A 14,194-nucleotide genomic window follows, 5' to 3' on the forward strand; every position below is an offset into this window, starting at 1 on the left:
ATTCACCTCAGTACTCCTTTCCTGCTTTGTCTCCATACCCCTTGACCCTGTAGCCATAATGGCCATATCTAATTCCCTCTTGAATACATCCAATCAACTGGCATCAACAAATCTCTGCGGTAGGGAATTCCACAGGTTAATAATATATACTTACTATACAGTACAAATGCACACGGGGCCCATACGAGAGAGAAGGCCACTCTGTGACCAGTAACCTTTATTAGCCAGCACTGAAGTGGAGAAGATGAGTGGAGCTTCCCCTTTTATAACTGAAAGTCCAGGTTAGGAGTGTCTCCCACATGTTCACCACCTAGTGGCCAGTGTTCTCATGGTGTACAACTTAAGTCAGTTTATACATGGATTGCAATGACAGTTGAATACATGACATCACCTCCCCCCGCCCCCAAAGTCTTATTGGGATCACAGGTTAAGTCTCTCTGGTGGTTTACGCTCCCTTGTAGAGCGCCTGAGTTGGGGCTCCGGTTGTTGGGCGCTGGCCTGATTGCAGTGCCTCAGGCCTGTCCGAACTGCCCACAGTGACTGGGCTCTCCTCCACTTGGTTCCGGTGTTTGGTCACCTGTGGTGGAGTGAACTCTACATCGTGTTCTTCCTCTGCTTCTTCTATGGGGTTGCTCAACCTCCTTTTTGTTTGATCCACGTGTTTGCGGCAGATTTGTCCATTGGTAAGTTTAACTACCAGAATCTTATTCCCCTCTTTGGCAATCACAGTGCCTGCGAGCCATTTGGGCCATGCAGCGTAGTTGAGGACAAAAACAGGGTCATTGACATCAATACATCGCGCCCGCGCATTCCTGTCATGGTAGTCACATTGTGACTGGCGCCTGCTCGCAACAATTTCTTTCATGGTGGGGTGTATAAGGGATAACCTGGTTTTGAGCATCCTTTTCATTAGCAGCTCTGCGGTTGGAAACCCTGTGAGCGAGTGTGGTCGGGATCTATTGGCCAACAGAAGGCGTGATAAGCGGCTTTGTAGGGAACCCCCTTGGATTCTGCGCATTCCCTGTTTGATTATCTGCACTGCTCGTTCCACCTTGGCTTGAACGGTGCCGTTCTGATTAGGTTGATACCATTTCCTGCCATGAAGTCCTGGAATTCAATGCTTGTAAAGCACGGGCCATTGTCACTGACCAAGACGTCCGGTAGACCATGGGCGGCGAACATTGCCCGTAGACTTTCTACCGTGGCAGAGTATGTGCTTGTATTGAGAATGTCACACTCGCTCCATTTGGAGTAGGCGTCCACTACAACCAAAAACATTTTTCCCATGAAAGGACATGGATGCGTGACCATGACTTGGTGGGCCAGGATCAGGGGCTAAGGGGGGCTTCCGTGGGCGCATTGCGCAGCTGGGCACACGTGTTGCACCTGCGAACACAAAGTTCAAGGTCTGCATCTATCCCTGGCCACCAAACGTGTGACCTGGCAATTGCCTTCATCATGACAATGCCCGGGTGCTCATTGTGGAGTTCTCAGATGAACGCCTCTCTGCCCATCTGGGGCATGACTACTCGGTTTCCCCATAGTAGGCAATCGGCCTGAATCGAGAGTTCATCCCTGCGCCTGTGAAATGGTTTAAATTCCTCAGGGCATGCCCCGTACGTGGCTGCCCAGTCCCCATTCACGACACATTTCTTGACTGAAGACAGTAGCGGGTCTCTATTTGTCCAGACTTTAATCTGACGGGCTGTCACGGGTGAGCCTTCGCTTTCGAAAGCTTCAACAGCCATGACCATCTCAGCAGCATGCTCGGTTGCCCCCTCGGTGGTGGCTAGTGGGAGCCTGCTGAGTGCATCGGCGCAGTTTTCAGTGCCCGGTCTGTGCCGAATTGTATAGTCATAGGCGGCTAACTTGAGTGCCCACCTCTGTATGTGGGCCGACGCATTTGCATTTGTGGCCTTGTTGTCGGCCAAAAGGGACGTTCGGGGTTTGTGATCTGTCTCCAGCTCAAATTTCCTGCCAAAGAGGTACTGGTGCATTTTTTTTACTGCATATACACATGCAAGCACTTCCTTTTCTACCATCCCGTAGCCCCTTTCTGCCTAGGACAGACTTCTGGAGGCATAAGCTACCGGCTGTAACTGACCCTTGGAATTGACATGCTGCAACACACACCCGACCGCATAGGACGACGCATCGCACTTTAACACAAGTTTCTTACATGGGTCATATAGCGTTAACAGATTGTTGGAGCATAACAAATTGCGTACTCTATCAAAAGCTCTTTCCTGGTAGTCCCCCCAGACCCATTCGAGACCTTTGTGTAGGAGCACGTGTAGCGGCTCTAACAGCATGCTCAATTTGGGAAGAAAGTTAACAAAACAGTTCAGGAGCCCCAGGAACGAACGCAGCTCCGTCGTGTTACGGGGTCTGGGTGCTCTCTGGATCGTTTCCATTTTGGACGTAGTAGGTCTGATCCGTCTGCTGCTACCCTCATCCCTGGGAATTCTACCTCTGGAGCTAGGAAGACGCACTTCGCCTTTTTCAGTCGCAGACCTACCCGGTCCAGTCTGCGTAGCACCTCCTCCAGGTTGTGGAAGTGTTCTTCAGTATCGCGACCCATGATGAGGATGTCGTCTTGAAAAACCATCGTCCTTGGAATCGGCTTGAGACTTTCCATGTTTCGTTGAAACATCGCGGCGGCCGAGCGAATCCCGAACGGATATCTGTTGCACTCAAACAACCCCTTGTGTGTCGTGATGGTGGTCAGCTTCTTCAACTCACTCGCCATCTCTTGGGTCATGTAAGCTGAGGTCAGGTCCAATTTTGAAAAAAGTTTGCCACCGGATAGCGTCGCAAAGACGTCCTCCGCTCTCGGTAGTGGGTACTGGTCTTGGAGTGACACCCGATTGATGGTGGCCTTGTAATCACCACATATCCTGACTGACCCATCCGCCTTGAGCACCGGCATAATCGGGCTCGCCCAGTCACTGAATTCGACTGGCGAGATGATGCCTTCCCTCAGCAGGCGGTCCAATTCGCCTTCTATCTTTGCTCGCATCACGTACGGCACCGCTCTGGCCTTGTGGTGTACTAGCCTGGTGTCCGGGTTTATGTGAATCACTACCTTGGTCCCCATGAAAGTGCCAATGCCGGGTTGAAATAGTGATTCAAATTTGTCCAGGACCTGTGAGCATGACATTTGCTCCACAGAAGAAATTGCATTGACATCGCCCCATTTCCAGTTCATGACAGCAAGCCAACTCCTCCCCAGCAGTGCGGGACCGTCCCCCGGGACAATCCAGAGTGGCACCTGTCCTTCGAATCTTTGTGGGTCACGACTACCGTGGCACTGCCTAGCACCAGAATTATCTCCTTTGTATATGTCCGTAGCTGTGCATCAATCGGCAATAATTTTGGCCTCCTGGCCTTGGACGCCCACGAACTGTTTGATACTCATCAGGGACTGGCTGGACCCCGTGTCTAACTCCATTGATATTGGCATGCCATTGAGGAGCACTTTCATCATTATCGGTGGCGTCCTGGTGTAAGAACTGCATATATGCTCCACATGAACTCGCTGAACTTCAGCTTCCAGCGATTTCCCCCAGTATTCATTTGGCCTCGTAGGGCTTACATTGGGCCCGTCCTCCTCGTACATCAACCTGGCTGCAGGCTTCCTGCACATAAACGCCAAGTGACCGCTGACATTGCAGTTTCTGCAGATATATTGCTGATACCTGCAAGCTCTGGCTGTGTGTTTGCCTCCACACCTCCAACATGAGCCGTTGTTGGAAACAAAAGGACCATTACCAGTCGATCGTCTCTGACTGTCTCTGTAACTGTCCTTAAACGCACCATTGGCGATGTTGATGGCCCCATTACTGGACGCATTGTCCCTTGCGATGGCACGAATCGCCATTCAGCTAGCCATTGTCTCTGTTGAATTCCCCCTATGGGTTCGGCTACATGCTCGGGCATGTCCGATTGCCCCTGTCCGCCTGGAGAACTGTGTGCTGTGTTAACAATCTTGACTCCCTGTCCATTTGCTGCATTTAAACAAAGATTTTTGTCAAACATCATTCTGGTCTCTTCCTCCCCTGAGTTAAATGTCTGGGCCATCAAAGCCGTCGTTTCCAGGGTCAAGTCTTTGGTCTCAATCAGTTTCCTGAAACCCCAGCGTGCCCGATGCCATCAATAAAAAAGTCTCGCAGCATCTCCACTCTACATGCATCTGGGAACTTACATAGGCTCGCCAGTCGCCGGAGGTCTGTCACGAAGTCAGGAACGCTTTGCCCTTCTCACCGCCGGTGCATGTAAAACCGCTGTCTTGCCATGTGCCTGCTGCTCACCGGTTTAAAGTGTTCCCCGATCAACTTACTGAGCTCTTCAAAAGTCTTGTCTGCCGGCTTCTCTGGCGCTAGAAGGTCCTTCATCAGGGAGTACGTTCTGGATCCACAAACCTGCAGGAGATGAGCCCTGCGTTTGTCGGCCGAACCCTGTGCCAGCCATTCCTTAGTGACGAAACTTTGCTGAATCTCTCAAAAAAATCGTTCCAATCATCACCAACACAGTACCTCTCTTCTGTGCTGCTAGTGGCCATGCTCACGTGGTTTAAATCCCAGTTTCTCGTCACCAATAATATGTCCTTACTATACAGTACAAATGCACACGAGGCCCATACTAGAGAGAAGGTCATTCTGTGACCAGTAATATTTATTAGACAGCACTGAAGTGCTGAAGATGGGTGGAGCTTCCCCTTTTATACCTGAAAGTCCAGGTTAGGAGTGTCTCCCACGTTCACCTAGTGGTCAGTGTTTTCACGGTGTACAACTTAGGTCAGTTTATACATGGATTGCAATGGCAGTTGTATACATGACAGTTAACATCTCTGCGTGAAGATGTTTCTCCTCATCTCAGTCCTAAATGGCTTACCCCTTATCCTTAGACCATGTCCCCTGGTTCGGGACTTTCCCAACATTGGGAACATTCTTCCTGCATCTGACCTGTCCAGTCCCGTCAGAATTTTATATGTTTCTATGAGATCCCCTCTCATCCTTCTAAACTCCAGTGAATACAGGCTCAGTCGATCCAGTCTCTCCTCATATGTCAGTCCTGCCATCCCGGGAATCAGTCAGGTGAACCTTCGCTGCACTCCCTCAATAGAAAGAACGTCCTTCCTCAGATTAGGAGACCAAAATTGAACACAATATTCCAGGTGAGGCCTAACTAAGGTCCTGTACAACTGCAGTAAGACATCCCTGCTCCTATACTCAAATCCCCTAACTATGAAGGCCAACATACCATTTGCATTCTTCACCACCTGCTGTACCTGCATGCCAACTTTCAATGACTCATGACACCCAGGTCTCATTGCACCTCCCCTTTTCCTAATCTGCCGCCATTCAGATAATATTCTGCCTTCGTGTTTTTCCCCCGAAGTGGATAACCTCACATTTATCCACATTATACTGCATCTGCCATGCATTTGCCCACTCACCTAACCTGTCCAAGTCACCCTGCAGCCTTTTCGTGTCCTCCTCACAGCTCACACCACCTCCCAGCTTCGTGTCATCTGCAAACTTGGAGATATTACACTCAATTCCCTCATCCAAATCATTAATGTATATTGTAAATAGCTGGGGTCCCAGCACTGAGCCCTGTAGCACTCCACTAGTCACTGCCTGTCATTCTGAAAAGGACTCATTTATCCCAACTCTCTGCTTCCTGTCTGCCAACCAGTTCTCTATCCACGTCATTACCCCCAATACCATGTGCTTTAATTTTGCTCTCTCCCTCCTTTCTTAAAAAGTGATGTTACATTAGTTACCCTCCAGTCCATTGGAACCGATCCAGAGTCGATAGACTGTTCGAAAATGAACACCAATACATTCACTATTTCTAGGGCTACCCCCTTAAGTACTCTGGGATGCAGACTATCAGACCCCGGGGATTTATCGGCCTTCAATCCCATCAATTTCCCTAACACAATTTCCCACCTAATAAGGATTTCCTTCAGTTCCTCCTGCTCACTAGACCCTCGGTCCCCTAGTATTTCCGGAAGATTATTCGTATCTTCCTTTGTGAAGACAGAACCAAAGTATTTGTTTAATTGGTCCGCCATTTCTTTGTTCCCCATTATAAATTCAGTTGAATCTGACTGCAAGGGACCTACGTTTGTTTTCACTAATCTTTTTCTCTTCACACATCTATAGAAGCTTTTGCAGTCAGTTTTTATGTTGCCAGCAAGCTTCCTCTCATACTCTATTTTCCCCCTCCTAATTAAATACTTTGTCCTCCTCTGCTGTATTGCAAAATTCTCCAGTCCTCAGGTTTGCTGCTTTTTCTGGACAATTTATATGTCTCTTCCTTGGTTTTAACACTATCCTTAATTTCCCTTGTTAGCCATGGTTGAGCCAGCTTCCCGTTTTATTTTTACTCCAGACAGGGATGTACAAGTGTTGAAGTTCATCCATGTGATCTTTAAATGTTTGCCATTGCTTATCCACCGTCAACCCTTTAAGTATCACTCGCCAGTCTATTCTCGCCAATTCACGTCTCATACCATCGAAGTTACCTTTCCTTAAGTTCAGGACTCTAGTCTCTGAATTAACTGTGTCACTCTCCATCTTAATAAAGAATTCTACCATATTATGGTCACTCTTCCCCAAGGGGCCTCGCACAACAAGATTGTTAATTAGTTCTTCCTCATTACACATCACCCAGTTTAAGATAGCCAGCCCTCTAGTTGGTTCCGCGACATATTGGTCTAGGAAACCATCCCTAATACACTCCAGGAAATCCTCTTCCACCGCATTGCTACCAGTTTGGTTAGCCCAATCAATATGTATGGAACAAACCCTTTCCCACTGGTCAGTCGTAAAGCATCTAAGCAAGGAGGTTTTCCTGTGCTGAATGATATATACTTTAATGCAAGGAGTGTAACGAATAAGGCGGATGAGTTGAGACCACAGGTAGACACTTGGGAGTATGACTTTATAGCCATTACAGAAACATGGCTGAAAGAGGGGCAGGTTTGACAGATCAATATTCCTGGCTACAGGATTTTTAGACAAGATAGAGAGGGGGTAAACAATGTGGCGGGTCGGGGGTGGGGGGCGTTGCGGTACTGATTAAAGACACTATTACAGCGGTGAGGAGGGATGATATGTTGGAGGGATCATCAAATGAGGCCATATGGGTCGAATTGAAAAAAAAAGAGGCGCTCACACTTCTGGGCATATATTATAGACCCCCAAATAGTGGGAGGAAGATAGAGGAGCAAATATGTGGGCAAATTGCTGTGAAGTCTAAAAACCAGAATGTAGTAATAGTAGGGGATTTTAACTATCCAAATATTGATTGGGACAAATTTAGTGTGAAGGTTATAGAGGGTGCGGAATTCTTGAAATGCATTCAAGCAAACTTTTTTCATCAGTATGTAGCAAGCCCAACACGAGAGGAGGCGGTCTTGGATTTAGCTTGGGGGAATAAGGCTGGGCAGGTTGAAGGGGTATTAGTGGGAGAGCACTTGGGTACCAGTAACCATAATTCAGTCAGATTTAAATTGGTTACGGATAAGAACAAGAATACCTGGAATAAAAGTTCCGAATTGGGGAAAAGATAATTTTGCCAAATTAAGGAGTGATTTGGCCAAAGTGGACTGGAAACAGCTACTTGTGGGTAAATCAGTGTCGGAACAGTGGGAGGCATTCAAGGAGGAGACCTGGAAGGCTCAGGCCAAACATGTGCCCTTAAAGAAAAAGGCTGGGAAAAATAATTCTAGAGCCCCCTGGATGTCTAGGGACTTACAGGCGAGGATTAAGAAAAAAAAAGGATACTTCTGTCATACACCAATATCTAAATACTTTAGAATCTTTAGAGGAATATAGAAAGTTAAGAGGCAAAATTTTAAAGGATATTAGGAATGCTCAGAGAGAGCACGAGAAATTCTTGACCAGTAAAATTAAGAAAAACCCGAAGATGTTCGAAAATACATAAAGAGTAAGAGGGTAATAAAGAAAGGATAGGGCCTATTAGAGACCATGAGGGTACCTTTGTGTGGAGGTGGAAGATGGTGGTAGGGTTTTTAACGAATACTTTGCATCTGTTTTCACAAAGGAAAGGGGTAATGCAGATACTGCTATCGAGGAGGAGTGTGATATTCTGGATGGAATAAATATAGTGAGAGAGGAAGTATTAAGGAGTTTAGCAGCTTTGAAAGTAGATAAGTCCCCAGGCCGGATGAATTGCATCCCAGGTTGTTGAGCAAAGTAAAGGAGGAAATAGCAGAGGCCTTGACCATCATTTTCTAGTCCTCTTTGGATCTGCGCATGCTGACGGAGGATTGGAGGACTGCTGAAGTAGTACCCTGTTTAAGAAGGGAAAAAGGGATAGGCCAAGTAATTGCAGGCCTGTCAGCCTAACCTCAGTGGTAGGAAAATTATTAGAAAAAATCCTGAAAGACAGGATAAATCTGCATTTGGAAAGGCAAGGATTAATTAGGGACAGTCATCATGGATTTGTTAAGGGAAGATCATGTTTGACTAACCTGATTGAATTTTTTGAGGAGGAACTAAGAAGGTTGATGAGGGTAGTGCATAAGATATAGTATATATGGACTTTAGCAAGGCTTTTGATAAGGTCCCACATGGTAGACTGGTCATGAAGGTTAACTCCCATGGGATACAGGGCAAAATGGCAATTTGGATCCAAAATTGGCTTGGAGGTAGGAAGCAAAGAGTAATAATTGATGGATGTTTTTGTGACTGGAAGGATGTTTCCAGTGGGGTTCCGCAGGGCCCAGTACTGGATCCCATGCTTTTTGTGGTATATATCAACGATTTAGATTTGAATATAGGGAGCATGATTAAGAAGTTTGCAGACGACACTAAAATTGGCTTTGTGGTTGATAATGAAGAGGAAAGTCATGGGCTGCAGGAAGATATCAATCTACTGGTCAGGTGGGCAGAGCAGTGGCAAATGGAATTTAATTCAGAAAAGTGTGAGGTGATACACTTTGGGAGGGCTCACAAGGAAAGGGTATACACATTAAGCGGTAGGCCACTTAATAGAGTAGATGAACAAAGGGACCTTGGAGTGCTTGTCCACAGATCCCTGAAAGTAGCAGGCCAGGTGGATAAGGTGTTTAAGAAGGCATACGGAATGCTTGTCTTTATTGGCTGAGGCAGAGAATATAAGAATAGGGAGGTTATTCTTAAATTGTATAATACGTTGGTTAGGCCACAGCTGGAATACCACTTGCAGTTCTGGTCACCGTATTATAGGAAGGACATGATTGCACTAGAGAGGGTGTAAGGTAGATTTACTAGGATGCTGCCTGGAATGGAGAATCTTAGTTATGAGGACAGATTGGATAGGCTGGGTTTGTTCTCATTGGAATAGAGGAGGTTGAGAGGAGACCTCATCGAGGTGTACAAAATATTGAGGGTCCTGGACATAGTGGATAGTAAAGGTCTACTTCCATTGGTGGAGGCGTCTATTATGAGGGTGCATAGTTTTAAGATGGTTGGTGGAAGGTTTAGAGGGGATTTGAGGGGGGCTTCTTTACGCAGAGGGTTGTGGGGATCTGGAACTCGCTGCCTGGAACAGTGGTGGATGCAGAAACCCTCACCACTTTTAAGAGATAGTTGGATGGCACTTAAAGTGCAGTAACCTGCAGGGTTACGGACCAAGAGCTTGTAATTGGGATTAGACTGGATGACCTTTTGTTGGGCTGCGCAGATATAATGGTAAGTACTGCAGGGAATAGAATATGGCCAGAGTCGGAGAGGAATTTTCCCAGATTTTTTCTCCCTAAATTGGCCTGGGTTTTTATCTGGTTTTTGCCTCTCCCAGGAGATCACATGGTTCCGGTTGGGGTGGAGTGTAGATGTTTTCAGTATAAGGGGTGTCGCAGTTGTGTGAGGCGGACTGGTTGGGATGGGTGCTCTTTGTCCTTCCGTCGTTGTTCATAGGTTTATATGTAACCTTTAGGGTTGCTGACTAAGGGCCGTGCGGCTCTTTGTCAGCCGGCACAGACACAATGGGCCGAAATGTCCTCCTACTGCGCTGTAAATTTCTATGTTTCTAATGATTATTTATTGCAGTAGTTAACTGACTTTTATGAATCCCATGAATTGCCCTTGTGTTCATGCCTTGGTTTCAATGGCAAGTTTCAGGTCGTCCTGGAACCCTGAGGATGTGCCATTACATTTGAAACTAGGTTGAAATATTGCTGCAATTGACCAATTAGCATATTTGTTCGCTAACCCGCCTCTTCCAGCCCAACAAGTCCCCGTTAAACCCAAAGGTCGGTGCGTTGGAGCCAGCTTTGTGACGCGATCACATTTTTGCCAATCTTGATCGAAACACCCGCACCTCAACCCATATGCTCTTCAACGTTAAAATTCCCCCCATGGTCTCACCTTGTAGATAGTGTTTCTTATTGTTGTAACGTATTACCTTCCTTTCTCCAAATAAACAATGTCCTATTCAAGTTCAATAGTACAATTGGGGATTCTTCATCTAGGTTGAAACCATAATTTAGCGATGGGCTCTGCAGCATCTCGTAGCCTCTCCACTTCTCCTGACACTGTCCATGACGTGTCTGCTGCAATCCAGAACCTTCTTTTGTCCTCACAAGTATCTTCTCATAAATCACAAATTCCTCGTGTATATCATCCTCCAACAAGCATATTGATTCCACTTTAAATATGCCAGCAGTTTATCTTCAGCAGGTCGGAATGCTATTATCACTATCACAGGAATCAGTCGCAAAACAATGTCACTTTGCTTGCAAGGCGTCCTGGCATAACAACTCCAATCTGAATCTTGGCACCTTACACCAAACCATATTCCCATCTGATTTCCAGATTTTCAGTCCTTTGTCTAATCTACAATTTGGTATCCAATTGTCTTCTAATACCATTTAACCCCGTTTTGAATCTGATTAAAGTAGAAACCCTCCATACATAATTGTCTTTGAGATCAATTGTTCTCAATAATCTTTGTTGTTCTGAAAGATTGCCATTATCCTGAACTTGTCTTAATCTTTCTACCGTTCCTTTTATTAAAACCAGGGATGCTCCTTGTTCTGATATAACATCCCAATCTGCCTCTTCATTTCTTTAAGTAATCCCTCTAATTGCTTGTGCATTGTTTTATCATGTTCCCATTGTCTCTCTGTGAGTTCACATAAATATCCACCCGTAATTGTGTTTATGAAAAGTGTTCAATTTGTCGAAGTACTTTATGATAAAACTCTACATACATTCAGTTACATAATTCAGATAATGAATGATAAAGGAGGAAAGATTTAACAGCGTTTCCAATCGTAAACCGTTATAAAACGTTTCATGTGTTCGCGCCACTATGATCATTCACGGGTCCTTTATAAACACGGTTGGCATCTTTTCCTGCACCTCCCATTTTAAAGTATTAATTGCAGTCCTTTCAGTTTTAGATCAAGTCTACACTGACTACACTCAGGCATGTGCGCAGGGAAATACCCATTGTAGCCTCAGGTCGGTGCAGAAATATGGAAAATTCAAAAGTTCTTATATCTCATTGCTTCTTATGCGTGTCTGTTTTGGATCAATAAAAATAGACCCAGGTTCGGGATCTGGATGAATGTTAAATAAGAGACAAGACAAATGAAGTAAAGAATAAAACACCGTTCACTGAGAGAAAAGAAACATTAATAATACAGTTTACGAAGAAAAGAGAAGTATGATAAGATGCAGCAACACTCACGGCCTTCTGCCCGTCGGGAACTCCACAAGCGACGGCTGGTCTGGAGCATTGGGGGTCCCGGCACCGCTCGCGAATCACAGTCCAAGGTGAAGTTCAAAGAGCTACGGGACAGTGCTGTACCTTTATACTATCAAATGAACATACTATTGAACAAAACATAGGTGCATGTGGCTTATGGCCAACTCCTAATCTGTAAGGCCCCAGGTGCATGTCCACAAAGCATGAGACCTCGAGCCGTGAACCGTCTCATAACAAGCTGGTGTGCGTCTCAAGGTCACTTTCTCTCTCTTTCTATCCATGAAGCATGGAGCAGAGACACACTGTGAATGATTAAATATCATAATTAACCCTACGTGAGTAACCCCATACAATACAGTGTCGTCATACGGAATCCCCTCTGTGTCAATGTTTTGGCATCTAAGGTGTCAGTCATACTGTTTCCTACTGTTGTCAGTCTTTCATTAAAGAATGACACATCCACATCTACGTGCAGGTCTTAACCAGAGATGACGCAAGAATCAACGGCCGCAAAACTCAGTGCCGTGGCACCCCTTGTTTGAGTGCTACGAGTACCGTTTAGGTACCAAAATTGCATCCGCAGTGGGCGCACACACTCCTGCAGCTTGCATTGTCAGATGCCACCTTGGGTAAGGTGTGGCCCGCGCACAGGGAGCGACTGCCAGAAATATGCAGAGTAGGCAGATCATGACATCAATCAGTGTGTAATGCTGATTTGACGCCAACATTTTGGAACTCAACACTCCAGCTTATGCCCTCTTTTAAACTCGCAAAGCTGACTGCCTCTCTAAAACTCGTGCAGCCGAACACGGGTGCAGCAACAGGAAGCGTTATTTAAAGGGATAATCAACTTACTACAGGTTAGTTACTGACTGATTTCGACTGGCTGTAGCCCCGTTTTTAGAAGTTGTTTAAAGTTCGTAAAGCTGAAGGACTTTGTCCTGTGATCAAGGATTCTGCTTTCTCCCAGACACGGGTGCAGTAGTAGGCATCCCACTTACCCTACAGCATGAAAGGGAGAATGAACAGAGGTGACACAGAGCAGGACCAGCTGCTGGAAGAGTGAGAAGGAGGAGGGGTGAAGGGCTCTCAGCAGGAGGCCATATCCACCCAGCGTGTTCAGGGAACAATACGTTTTTTCTCATTTTATTTTTCTGTGCTGTGGTTATTTCCATGGTATTCTGGTCCCTCTGAGCATGATTCCCATTTGGTGCTGCAAATGTTCTCCTGGCCAGCCTCCCATCTGTCACCATCAATAAAATTGAGCTCATTCAAAACTCTTCTGCGCGTATCCTAACACGCAGCAAGTCGCCTTTACCCATCACCTCTGTGCTCGTTGACATCCATTGGCTCATGGTCCATCGGGGCTAGAAATTCCGTGGCTAACTTTTAAAAAGTAGCGGCAGGCGCTCTTGACTCTCTCCTGCCGGGAAATTCAGGTTGAGTGCTTCAAGAGGGAAGTGGAGTACCAACTCAAGCGCTAACCACTTCTCTTAGGTCGCTAAAGTCTGAGAACGGGGCGGTAGTGACAGAGTGTTGAAGAATTTGCAGCGCATTACTAATGGCATCAGAGGCGGCTTCTCTTGCTTAAAGGGAAGCGCCACAGATGGTGCATAACCTCCTTGTCGGTAGTTTGGCTTTGCAACGTGACCTGCGCGACTGCTATTACAGCCACAAACACTCTCACAAAGTGGAGGGCTTGGACATCTTGCAGCAACGAAACATGAAAACTTTGAGCAGATACCAGACTGGTGCAAATAATGAAGGTTGGCCTGCCTGAATACCATTCCCTTTAATTAGCGCTCCCCAAGCAGGCAAATGAGGTGATAACACCCCCTCTTCCTGTTGTTGTTGATGCCCGATGGTACAGCAGGGGGCAGGAGGAAATTTCACATCTGGGGCGGTAACAGGGCGCTGCGCACTTTATGAAGTCAGGATCTGCGAGGTGCTAAAGGCCCAAGCGGTAAGCGATCGCGCCAGCGTTAAAGCAGCACTGAAGTTCGCGGATATCTAACCCCTTAGAACACCGTTAGTGCCCTCCGCTGCCACCTAGGCGCTAACGGAAGGTGCTAAGTGACGGAATTTCGCCCACCTCAATTTTAAAATTATCATCCTAATGTTGAAATTCCTCCATGACCTCACACCTTCCTATCTGAACTCGGCAGTGTGAGCACTGTGAGTGCTCCTAACCCAGGAGGGTGAGCCCTGTCTATTCTCTGAAAGCAGTCGTGTTAGTAGACTGCTTAATTATCTGAGGATTTGCGAATGAACCTGAACACTTTGCAATCATCAACTAACATCTCCGCTTCTGACGTTATGATGAGAGAAGATCATTGATGAAGAAGCTGAAATTGGTGAGCCTAGGACACTGCCCTGAGGAACTCCAGTAGCAATGTCCTGGGGTTGAGATGATTGGCCTCCAACAATCACAACCATATCCCTTAGTGTTAGGTATGAACCCAAC

This window comes from Pristiophorus japonicus, unplaced genomic scaffold (assembly GCF_044704955.1).
Source record: "Pristiophorus japonicus isolate sPriJap1 unplaced genomic scaffold, sPriJap1.hap1 HAP1_SCAFFOLD_442, whole genome shotgun sequence".
NCBI lineage: Eukaryota > Metazoa > Chordata > Chondrichthyes > Pristiophoridae > Pristiophorus > Pristiophorus japonicus.